This window comes from Dreissena polymorpha, chromosome 1, assembly GCF_020536995.1.
Source record: "Dreissena polymorpha isolate Duluth1 chromosome 1, UMN_Dpol_1.0, whole genome shotgun sequence".
In the NCBI taxonomy this organism is placed as follows: Eukaryota; Metazoa; Mollusca; class Bivalvia; order Myida; family Dreissenidae; genus Dreissena; species Dreissena polymorpha.
In genome coordinates this window covers 197,300,876-197,315,077 of record NC_068355.1, presented here as the reverse complement: position 1 = coordinate 197,315,077, position 14,202 = coordinate 197,300,876, and the positions used below count along the sequence as shown (strand labels likewise).

Here is a 14,202-nt window from a genome sequence, read left to right as displayed (position 1 = left end):
CAACAATCGATTATATGTAATGAATTCTGTTGTTTCTCTTTTAAGAACAGTTCAAGTGTAGAGTGACTTATGGTTGTGATGGTGGTGATTACAAGCAATACTTGAATATGTACCAGTAAAACGCATGCACAATCTGAATAATTATTAATTATATCCATTTCAGTTGTAGGCTTTAACACAACTATATGTTCACACTATATTTTTACCAGCATTATGAATTTAAGTTTTTATACATTATGTATTCTAAACTCACCCATAAGTGCTTAATTATATTTGTATGAGCCTCGTTTTGGGAAAACAGGGCTTAATGCATTTTTATAAAGTGTTATTCCATGTTAGGTTTTGCAGTCTGTTGGATTTCGTTTTGGATGTACTTTCTGTAAACACAAAACACCATGAAGCATAATTAGTTATCCTGATTCGCCAATGCAAACTACAAACGCTTATCTGGGATGACATTTTACGCGTATACATTAATCACAGATTTTCCAGTACAAGGCTCGTATAGAGTAATAGCCCTGCGTCGGCTTTCTCATCCAAAATACCACAATAATGGGAAAGAACACACAATTGAATCTACAATTCCATTTGGTCTTTTGCCAATATTGCACAGTTTGATTAGTTTGTTTTGTACCATAACAACTCTGACGGGTTCAATAATGGACATGTAACAACATGTTTACACCAAAATGAGGCTTGTGAATGGACTTTGAAAAATAAATACCATTTTTCATTCAGAGCATGTCGATCAGCATTTTTGAATACAACAAATTTTGACTTGTCCACACTAACATTTCATTCAGATAGAACACAACTTTCGTGAAGATAATTTAGTTGTTGTTGTAGACCTGCAAATGTATACAAAGCTAGTGCATCATCGTCAGCAAGTAATAAGATAAATAGTTCACCATAATTTGGGGTAAGTTGTATACCTCTTATGGTTTTGCTTTTTAAATATATACATAATTCATGGATTTAAAAACAGAACAAGAAAGGGCTTAAATTACAGCCTTGCCGAAATCCCTTATTACATTCAATAACATTACTCCATGTTTTATTTCCATGTTACTGTAAAAGTCTTCCTTAGCAATGTTAGTTCGTTTTCTAACGGGCCCGATCCGGGTCCGATCCGGCCACTGGCCATCTGAAACGACGTAAAAAAATATGACGTTTTTCTTTAAATTCCACAGGGACCCCCCTAAGAACAAACATGGAAACGTGTGATTATTTTGAGTATCAGTGGCGAATTTCCACTTATGTAACAGTTACGATACAGTACATCTACATCAATATGTTCTTACTAGATGATACTAAAGCTCGATTGGTCATTGTCGGCTCGGGTACTACTTACATGTACCCCGGGTACTCTTAAGTATACTTACATGTACCCCGGGTACGGTAAATATACTTAAACGTACCCGGGAATTTTAACGCTAAATCGGTCGCTGTCGGCTATTTTTTTTTAAAATAATTATGTTCACATTTATTGCAATTTTCTGTTAAATGTACTCTATATTATCGGAATTCTTACTAGAAATTTCATGTTGATGCAGTTTTTTTTTTCAAAAGAGAAGTTTGTTTAAGATATACAATATCGTTTTACGGTAATTGGTGGCGCGTTTTACAACATCGGATTTTGGCGGAAATACAACTCGGGTACAGTCTAATATCGACCGGGTACGTTTAAGTATATTTACCGTACCCGGGGTACATGTAAGTATACTTAACGGTACCCGGGGTACATGAAAGAAGTACCCGAGCCGACAATGACCAATCGAGCGATTCTAAAGGAGTTGTTTGCGCAAGAATATTGACACGAGCTGAGTGCATTTAATTTCAAAATGTAATTCTTTTTTTGTAGTCGAGATCACCCGGCCTGATGTGTGGAGAGTGAACACTCTTATAAAATGTGGTAAGTACATTCTTGCATCTTTAAGGCGCTTCTTAATAAACCATTATTGTCCAGACTTTACTATAAAGAATGATAACCTTTTGAATGGGAAAATAAAAGACTTGATTAAAAAAATGATGGTTAATCTTACATATGTTTTTGGTTCACTGCAGACAATGATAGAACATATACACACAAGCAACATTGGAGAGATGCTTAATGAGTGCACTACGAGTAAAAATGAAAGCAAAATATATTGAACAAATGGTGGAACAATTATTCAAGTTTTGTTCATCCAGTTGCGCATACTTTTTATGGTATTAAATTATTAAAAACACTCGACACTGAAAGGATTTTTTTCACAACGAATTTACTATCAGTACAAACACGTAAATTCGCGCCCCGGGAAAAATATTTAATTAATTATTTTATATACAAAACTGCCCCATAAATCAAATCCATGCAGATAGATGTTTTTTTAAACAATCCATTTTTACCAACATGTTATTACTGTATATATGTTTTATCTCCGCAAACCGACATCCTATGCTGAGGAGACAATGTTAATGTATTTAAAAGCTTGTATGTTAAGATATATATTGACTATGCAGAATCTAAATGCTGCAGTGGAGCTCGCTTGTAATTTCGTATCCTTCAAGTACAAGATAGGTGAGGGTTTTCTTACATCACGGCATTTTTACACGAGTATATCAACTGGTTATGTTTAAATCTGATTTTTGCTCCTTTTCTACATCCTTGTGTAACCGATTTGTGTGTTGCATGTGTACAGTGTTAATTTTGTATAAAGAAAACAGTCACATGTTATTTCAGGCTCGACAGTTGTAATACAAATATGGCTTATATTTAGTATGGTATGACTTGGTCCTGCTTTTTTAAAGCCATATATTTATTACAGAAAATTAGTACACTTATCTCTCGAAGCAGAATAGTTGTATTATGAACGACTGATTTGCTAAAAACAGCTATTATAATTTACTATGTTACATGAATTAATGTCTGGTCGAAATACTTAAAGGGACTTGTACACATATTTTTGTTTACAAAAAAAATGTTTTTAAATATGTTTATTTACAGTTCAATAATATTTTACATAGTTTTATTTATAATTTATTTATAATTGCAAGCAAAAAGTTGAATACACAAGATTGCCCTCCCTGGAATTAGAGCCCAGGATGTATTGTATCAAAATATAGTTTGCTGCAACTGCTTTATGCATCATGTCGTGTTAATAAGAGACAACCCTCATTTTAGTACTTGACCTATTTACCAAACTATCCAGGATATCATGTAACAAATGCTTTATTATTTTGTCGACATTAGTCTTGTTCAAAGGGAGCAGTTCGCATATTATTTTTTTAAATCTATGACCATTTGAAAATCATAATTTTACCAAACTGTCCCTTTAAAACAAATGCCGTCGACTCAGTGACCGAAATATTGCGCCTGTCTCAGAGCCCTCCGACGTGTAATGTGTTAATGATTCAATCCCAAATTAATGAATACATTCCGTGGGCGATACTTGGTTGTATATTTTGGGTGTTTTTTTTTGAAACGCTAGTTGTGTTTTCTTATTATTTTGAATCATCAGTTATTTGTAAAGGCAGTCACAGCTTATACAGACGTGAAATAAATATAAAGTAGATTATTCAGTGTCTGAAACGGAATCATTTTTTCACTCATAGGAATTTGACATTTGTCCGTCAAAAGTAATTGTAAATAACCTATAAAGAAGACTTCTATGTGAGATTTAGTCACCTATTTGTACGTTTTGTCAATTGCTATTCATTGCGTACTTGTCGTTATGTAAGGCATTCCAATCTCTTGCACGACGGTTACATTACGTTCACGTTATGTGTATGTGAGAGCATGGAACGACAACTCTGAACTGATATTGAAGGCATTCGTGTCATTCCATTTAGCTCATATCTGAAAACAACGTGTACTATTGTTGAGACCAATGAGTATCTTATGTGAAAAACTGCATACGGTTCAATTTGTTTTTTTTCCGGCCATGCGGAGATAAGTAAAGTTTCATAACCGGAAGTACGCAAACACTGATATGAATGTATTTAAAGATATAGTTTATTAGAAATTACATTCTTTGTCGTTCATTGCAACGTATACATCTCTAAGCACATCATCATAGGCAGCAGCGTCCCAATGCGCATACTCGTCCTCGTCCTCCTCATCCTCATCCTCCGTCTTCTCTTTCTCTCTTCATCCTCCTCATCATCATCGTCATCAACATCATCATCAGCGGCAGCAGCAAAAACAGCAGCATCGCCATCGTCAGCATCAGACGCATCATCATAACAATAAGTATCAGCTTCATTAGCATCATCGGCATTATATGCAGCAGCAGACGAAGAAGCAGCAACAACATAATCATCGTCATCATATGGAGAAGCAGTTGCAGAAGAATAAAAATCTTCATCGCTACCAACACCGTCATTATCATAATTGTCATCATTATCATCATCATCATCATCATCTTCATCATCATCATCATCATCATCATCATCATCATCATCATCATCATCATCATCATCATCATCATCATCATCATCATCATCATCATCATCATCATCATCATCATCATCATCATCATCATCATCATCAGCATCATCATCATCATCATCATCATCATCATCATCATCATCATCATCATCATCATCATCATCATCATCATCAAAATCATCATCATCATCATCATCATCATCATCATCATCATCATCATCATCATCATCATCATCATCATCATCATCATCATCATCATCATCATCATCATCATCATCATCATCATCATCATCATCATCATCATCATCATCATCATCATCATCATCATCATCATCATCATCATCATCATCATCATCACCACCATCTTCTTCTTCTTCTTCATCATCTTCATCTTTATTATCATCATACTACTACTACTACTACTACTACCACTACTACTACTACTACTACTACTACTACTACTACTACTACTACTACTACTACTACTACTACTACTACTACTACTACTACTACTACTACTACTACTACTACTACTACTACTAATAATAATAATAATAAAAATAATAAAAATAATTAAAATTATAATTAAAATTTATACTAATAATAATAATGATAATAATAAAAATAGAAAAATAATTATAATAGTAATAATAATATTATTAATAATACACACATGTTTATTTACGACTCAAGTTATTTAAATTATTAGATCATTCACACGTAAGTGCACCGATTATTACAAACTCATGCATTAGTACTATTATTAATAATCAGCCCATTTATTAATTTCTTAAAATACAATATAAACATGACCTGTCGTCACAGGTCTTTACAACCAGTAGTTCAATAGGAAATGTAATTCGGTATCCCTGTACGAACATCTTCCTTAAACCGAACACATATTTAGTGTTTCAACCCGAAATGTAATGAATCCAGCTTCGCGTTCGTTTTGGATAGTTGTGTTAAACGTCAATTCATGGTAAAAAGTGTTTGAATAATGTTGGTAAAGGATACAGTTTTGATAATAGGTCAACACGCAAACCAAAATATCATGTACAGTGTTATTTCCAGCAATATTTCGGCAGAAAGGCAATAGACGGATCACTTTTTGACAGGTTAAGTAGCAGTACAAGCAAATGTGGATTTTCAAGACAAGAGCTCTATCTTGCAGATGATTCCGGAGATAGTCGATGTATCACGATTGACTGTTAAGCTCTTGAATCAACATATATTTTAAACTTGCGTAATTCATATCTGACCAATCAGTGACAATTTTACTGATCACGTGACTCTGTCGATGGGTTGTTTGCAAACTGCGCATTCGTATCGAAGTATGTGGCTGTGAAGGTCAAGTTGATTCATATGAAGTAATCGAAGTCTAGGCATTTGTAAGTAACTTTTATTTGTTTCTCAATTTAAGCATATATGCGTTATATTAATATTAGTTTAGCATAATCTTAGGTGTTTGTTAGAACCGGGAAATGTTTTTTTGCGATTCCATGTGTAATCATTCGCAATAGTTTGTTTATTTGTATCAACAGCAAACAATTTTGTGTGTTTCTACTATTTAAATTCGTACGGACCTGTTGAAACGTATTTAATTGAAACACACATTGTTAATTATTACATATGCATAGGTAAAATTTAGCAAACAAAAGTATACAGTTAATCAAGTAAGAAATTTATCTGCTACTGGTTTGAATATTACCTAATTTGATGTTTATGTATTTAAAATGTAAGGTTTCTCAAATCGCTACCCTCTCTTTTATAAATGATTGAAGGCGTGTCCAAAATATATGTACATTATTATATTGACATTCCGAAAACATGTGGGTGTTTGATTCAGGATGTATTGAGCAGAATTCACACATACTTTAAGACTTATTTTACAATGGAGCATACAAATGTTGTTTGGGATATTATGCGTTATATATTTGTAATGTAAGCTTCTCAATTTGGTATACACGGATAATGTGAACGGTTGCCTGAATACTATTTTTCAAATTGATTTTATCTTAATTATCAAGTCCATTCAATTAATTTGTTTGAAATTCTTTTTTGCTTTAGTACCAATATGTTTTATAAACAAAGGTACATTATTTAGTAGATTATATAATTGTATAAAGCATATATGGATTTTCAATGTGACTTGAAGGAAGCATGATTTTGATTTGATAGGAATGCTTTGTATCAATGTTTACACATAATTGTGTGTTCTTCAATTATAAATGGTAATGCATGTTTTGTTTAATGGCGAGTATTTATGTTCATTGCACAGTGTCGTATCCAGTGTAACGTTGATTGACCTGATGCGACTTAAATGGATGACGCATTACTTTCACCTTAGAATGCGTCCGAGAGCACATGTCAAATACTCAAGACAGCACATTATTTTAATAAAATATGTTTCGTAGCAAACCTTACAACTAACACAATACTCGTTGTTATGATGTGAGTCTATACTAAGATGTATTTCGAATACTCGTGCAGCTTTTCTTCATTTAATTTTGTGTATGGAATCCAAATAAACACAAACTTTTAGTATATGCTAAACTACACTTAACTATGAAAATGTTACATCCGAAACTAAGCCATCATTTGAAAGTGCTGATAATTGGTTGTAAAACATTTATTGTATAAATCACATCTCAAATAAAACCATCCCAAATTTATTCCGAATCATAAAACACAAAATCGCTAAGCTTAACTTTTAACAGCAGGATGGTGACTGAGGAATTCTGCATCAGCTGTCTTTTACGAGACACATCGACTTATATAGAGAAAACTGTTACAGTTTTGTAATGTATACAGTTTGTACATCTTACTACAGTTATTAACATTTAATGAGAATAAACTTGCGATATCGACACATATATTATACTAAAACAAAAGCATTGACGGAGGCGCAGTTTTATTAATAAAAGTACGTGAACCTTGAATATTCATTTACTTGTATAATAATACAATACAATTTTATCGCAAGATATTAAGTGAACAACTAGTTGTTGCAGAGCATAACTATAATCAATAAATAAGCGATATACACCTAATAAAGCATTAAAGCTATAACCAACAATTATAAAATGAAAACATGTACCGTGGCCAATGGTACATTATATTATAAGTTAGATTTTTCTGCTGTAAACACATGAAGAACACAATAAATAATACATAATTATGACTATTGTAGTAAGCTTCTGGTCCATCCGTGACCCCTCGAAATGATACCCACTGTGTGGTAGAAATCCCTAATTCTTACCAGTATTTTTATGACCGTAAACTGCTGAAGTAAATAAATAAAATACTTAGCCCATGCAGACAGAAATAACATCCTCATTCTTTCTGGCCATAAAATGGATAATTTAAAGACAGTTGGTTCCACGAACACACGTGTCCTGTTTTTTAAATCCAAATGAATGTACGGTGTGTTTGAGAAGTTTGACCATCTACGTACATATTCCTATTGCAAATCGCTATTTCTCATAACCTGTACAATTGAATGCGTTCTTTTACTTTAATAAATATTATGTATGCATACTTTTAATCCGTGTGGTTGGTTAATCTGGATTCAGTCGTTATTGAAACTACCACCTCAAACGATATCATTCCGCAGCGATTATTGCGTGAGGCGTTGTCAGCGAATACATATTCAATTGAAACTATGATCTGACTTGATGAAAACCGCCCGAATAATTTATTTATTGTGATTTGTAAACATCAATTCTTATTCGATGAATTTATTGATCGGTTGTTTACAAAAGAAAAGAAAAACAATTAGTTGCCCAGTTTAAATGTGTTAGTACCATATAGTCAATCAATTGTATTCAATAACAAAACCAGATATGTTTACATACTGGCTGCACCATGTTACGCCGAAGAGTCTCTGGCACACTGCTACTGTAACTATCATTTTTAATAATATCCTTAATGGGAATGATAATCATTTAATTATTATATAAAAAATATGAAGATATCCTAAACTTTGTGTTGTGAATGCTAGAAGAAGATCAAGCGACCAATATCGATAAAAAATGCATGGTCATAGACATGATCCCTTCTGATTGTTAATCATCGCATTTATTACACTGGTGATATATTGATACAGGTGTCATTAAGAGAAACTGGCGATTACCGGTGAACACTATTTCTTTCAGTCACACAAATGTTCAGCCCGTCCAACAAATGATTAATAATATTAACAATCCGTGAGTTTATGCAAACCCAACTTTCCTAACTATGTTGCGATTTTGCAATAAGACATATGGTGCACGTGCTTTGCGAGCTAGTCTTCAAATATACTGCTGCCCTTACGATCGATCAAATTTAAATCTTTGTTTGCGTAAAAGCGGTCTGCAATTCGAATTGGAACATATAATAATACAAATGTCTGTTTAATTAACCTAAATGTGGAATAGTGTACCCTAAAAAACGATTAATTAATCTTAATTCCTCCTCCTCCTCCTCCTCATCATTATCATCATTATCATCATCATCATCATCATAATCATCATCATCATCATCATCATCATCATCATCATCATCATCATCATCATCATCATGATCATCATCATCATCATCATCATCATCATCATCATTATTATTATCATAATAACCACAACCACCACCAACAGCACCACCACCATCATCACAATCATCATCATCATCATCATCATCATCAGCATCATCATCATCATCATCATCATCATCATCATCATCATCATCATCATCATCATCATCATCATCATCATCATCATCATCATCATCATCTTCATCATCATCATCATCATCATCATCATCATCATCATCATCATCATCATCATCATCATCATCATCATCATCATCATCATCATCATCATCATCATCATCATCATCATCATCATCAATAACAACAACACCAACATCATCATCATCATCCTCATCATCAACATCATCATCAATCATCATCATCATCATCATCATCATCATCATCATTATCGTCGTCGTCGGCATAATTATTATCATCATAATCATTATCATCATAATCATCACTTTCACCACCGCGACCGCCCTAATGATCATCAGCAGAACTACCAATCATCATAAATATTATTATTGCAAAAACGACAACGACAACGCCAATGATGCTTTATTTGAAAGGATTAATGATACATATGGGGAAAATCTGAAAACTTATAAGTTGGTTACATTGGTTGATATCTGTACTTTTAACGATGACCTTTATACGCTGGATGACATATTCCAGCATTACTTAAAATATATTGCTCATCTCAATTCGCATACTCAGAGACCGAAATCTCAGTGCGTTACGACGTGTATCTTGTAGTGCCAGATTCGTTGATTATTTAACTCCCAATTAATGAATTCATTCCGCTGTCGATACTTTGTTTTATTTTTTGTATTTCCTGGCAACGCTTAATGTGTGTTCTTATAATTGTGTAATAATGTGTTAAGGAGATCACAGTTGATACATACTTTAGCTAAATAAAACTAAGATTCTTAATGGTATTTAACTGCATCGTTGTTTTCAGTCTAAAGAGTTTGATATTACCTAGAAACAAACGCTTAATATCGATTTAGTCGGCTAATGTTACTATTTGTTAACAGTTATACAATGTGTGTTTAACGTTTTATAAGGCTTTTATGTCATTCTATGGAGTTTATACCGGATATAGCTCCTTCTTGAATACGACGAGTAACATTGTGAAGCAAGTTGTAACTGCGTTGAGAACAATGAGTACCTAATGTTAGAAACTGTTCGCAGTTCAAGCTGTTTTTGCGGTCATGCGTGGATAAGTAAGTTTTATAGCCGGAAGTGCGCGAACACTGATGCGAATGTAATAAAAAGATATATCATCATCATCATCATCACCACCACCACCACCACCTACCAGAACGATCACCATCATTATTTTCATTATCATCATTATCATTATATTCATTTTTATGTCCTTAAAGGATGCGTCTTCACATATTTGCAAATAATGATCAAGGTGTAATATATTTTTTTACACCTTTTACATTTGGTATTGCAGTGCAGGACCTCTAATCCAATTGCCAATGACATTTTGAGGCAGAGTCCCTACCTTGATGTTATGCTCATAATGCACGTGCATTCCGGACGGTTAATCATTCATAGAGAAATGGCCTTATTTCTATATACACATGCTTACGATGAACACATACATCGACAACATCACATATACACGTTGGATATTATTGTGATATTATTATTTTGATTATGAGCCGGTGATAATTAACGGTATTGTACATTCACTTGAATGAATATTTGCTTCAATATTGTACATTAACGATATTGTACACACACTTGAATGAATATTTGCTTCAATATTGTACATTAACGATATTGTACACACACTTGAATGAATATTTGCTTCAATATTGCACAGCTTCTTTTCCTTAATTAGTTGTCTGCATTTGTGTTGCCAATTTTTTCGTAGAAAAAAACGATGAAGACGTATACAAGCAATTCTCCATCAATCAATGCTTTCTCTGCTTTTACAATTATTTTTATTGTTATGTCATGCACCTGGTTAAATCGGTAATTATTTTCGAGCGATTGCATGATTCCGTCCTTAAACCGACTCGTCTTGCACGTATGCCATGTTTCACACCATTTCTATACTTTAAACGTTTGTGAATATGACAATTCCTAATTAAATCATGTTTCTATATCATACTTTGGGATTGACCGTTTGGTCATTTATTATATATAAATAAATATATATATATATATATATATATATATATATATATATATATATATAAATATATATAAATATATATATATATATATATATATATATATAGATATATATATATATATATATATATATATATATATATATATATATATCTATATATATATATATATATATATATATATATATATATCTCTATCATATATCCTATATCATCATACTCAACAACAACAACATCCTCATCATCAGCATCAACAACAACATCATCATCATCATCATCATCATCATCAATCATCATCATTATCATCATGATCGTCGTCCTCGCCGTCGTTATCATCATTATCACCATAATCGTCATTTATCATATATATATACTTCACTATACAAAATCTAACCTATATTGTTTACGGTTTTGATGATGGACGTTTTTTAGGATTGCGTTCAAGTGGTTCATTTAAATTACTAAACAATAGATGTGAGCCGTGAGTGTTCTCCTTAATAAGGAAGATTGGCTGTTCTTTTTATAATCCTAAGTCTTCAAGTGCAAGTAAGTGACGTCTCAAACACTAAACTAAACAATGCCATCATGTGACTATATACTTTAATATTTTGTATTTATTTTATGAAGCCGAGTGTCTGGTTGATGAGTGCTTTTGAAAGATTAAAGCTGCATATATATTATTGCAACACCCGTTTAATTCACGCCCAATACGATATAGTTAAAGGTGTTTGTTGCTTCAATGGCGCCAGTTTAGAAAAGAATAATTATGTTATTACAGTGATTTATGGAATTGTTATAGTCATACGGCGTAAAGTTTTCTGTATATCTGCACAAACACAACAACACAAAAGATAAACAGTCTGGTTTCAGCATGCTTTGTGAAATATCGAACACGAGTACCTTCACACATGACATGTATCATTTTGCAAATAAATTTCTGAGAGAGTAACGCAATCAACTTTCCTTAACCTCCCTAACCGCTTTTAAGTAAATAAGGCCATGTTAACGAGATACTTAAATGCCATGTGATTTTGACCAGTTGAGCTCAAAATCAAAACACGTCTTTAAACACATCAATATCACTCCCTTTCCTTGAGTCACAATAACTGTGATTTTAAATAGCTTGGAAATAACTCATAAATACAATGTAATAATCGTATTTAAATTTCCACTATAACTTTGAATGGGGCAATACCACAACAATGAAGGTATGACTTGATATAAATCACTATGATCGTCGAACAGTTCGTCATCAACAACAACATCATCATCATCATCATCGTCATCATCATAATGATCATCATCATGATCATCATCATCATCACCACCCATGTTATAGGGTCTGCATGTCGCTTTTGCCTTGTTTTTTAATGTGAATTTAAAATTGCAAATGGTTTGTTTTTATTTATTACCTTTCTTTGATGACGTTAATACATTTGTTTTGTAAACTGACAATAAAACTGAATTATGCATTGATGTTGACATTTCTACAATATTACCATAATTCACACGAAGCTCAAACCTCATACCGACACATGTACTCGTATGAGTTGTAAAACTTAAAACGTGTATATTCTTTGTATAAATAAATCTTACAAAATAGGTTGGGATATCCATTACTCTATCCAATATTCTATACTACATAACTAAGATTGTCAAACAATTTTTAAAAATAATATTTTACCTCTGTTTGAAGTCAATATATAACGCTTTTGATGGTGCTTACCAGTTGTTTAGGTATTTGTTAAAAATGGAAAATTTCAATAATTCAATGAGGCCTACTTGCCGGATATCTGTGCATCATTTTATTGGCTCTCGGTAAAGATCAGTTAAGGAGAATAGATGAGTAAGACATCTAGGCAAAACAACATATTAGCCTACCAACAATCATGATGGAAGTAGAATCTAATTTACAATGATAAGAAAATAACAGACTTTTATCTCAATACACGGATAATGTGAACGGCTGTCTGAATACTATTTTTCAAATTGATTTTATCTTAATTATGAAGTCCTTTCAATTCATTGATTTGTTTGAAATTCTTTTTTGCTTTAGTACCAAAATGTTTTATAAACAAAGGTACATTATTTGGTAGATTATATAATTGTATAAAGCATATATGGATTTTCAATGTGACTTGAAGGAAGCATGTTTTTGATTTGATAGGAATGCTTTGTATCAACGTTTACACATAATTGTGTGTTCTTCAATTCTAAATTGTAAAGTTAAACTGACATTTTTGAAAAACTGGTGGCTGTATTCCTTTAATTAGATAAAGCATTGAAATTTTCATTGATAAAAACAAGAGTTTAGGAATGTTTACATTTTACAACGGAAACATATAAATAAAGGCAATTAACCGAAGATTATTAACATCGGCCGGAGGTGAAGTAAATGAACTCGCATTTCGCGACATAGTCCTATTGTGAACTTACTAACAAGTGTCTGCTTCAATATAGTTTTAAATACATGTTTTTTTTTAATAACGATCCTAAATATGCACCAAAACTTTTTTAGTTATTGAGTGAAACCAAACTGTTATAATGTGTATAATATGTTAAAATTATGTTATAAATTAACCTAAGATAGCAACTTCAAATGCGTTACATAATGTGAAATATATATTTACTACTACAACAACTACTATTACTACTACTACTACTGCTATTATTTCTACTACTACTACTACTACTACTACTACTACTACTACTACTACTACTACTACTACTACTACTACTACTACTACTACAACTACTACTACTACTACTACTACTACTACTACTACTACTACTACTACTACTACTACTACTACTACTACTGCTTCTACTTTTACTACCACAACTTCTACTACTACTATAACTAATACTACAAATACTTTACTACTACAACTTCTTCTTCTACTACTACTACTACAACAACTACTACTACAACTTCTACTACTACTACTACTACTACTACTACTACTACTTCAACTACTACTGCTACTTCTACTACTACTGCTACTACTACTACTACTACTACTACTACTACTACTACTACTACTACTACTACT

General features: G+C 32.4%; 1 protein-coding gene across 4 annotated transcripts in view; it reads left to right on the top strand.

Moving 5' to 3' along the window:
- LOC127864485 (uncharacterized) overlaps positions 1 to 14,202 on the top strand; it is a 258,871-nt gene that overhangs the window by 230,497 nt on the left and 14,172 nt on the right. For 2 of the 4 annotated variants that reach the window (XM_052404114.1, XM_052404112.1), the window contains exon 1: positions 5,735 to 5,817. The exons of the other annotated variants lie outside the window; for them this stretch is intronic. The gene's annotated coding sequence lies outside the window, so the exon portion shown is untranslated. Of the gene's footprint in view, positions 1 to 5,734; positions 5,818 to 14,202 lie in introns of those variants that run through there. 4 annotated transcript variants of the gene reach the window in all.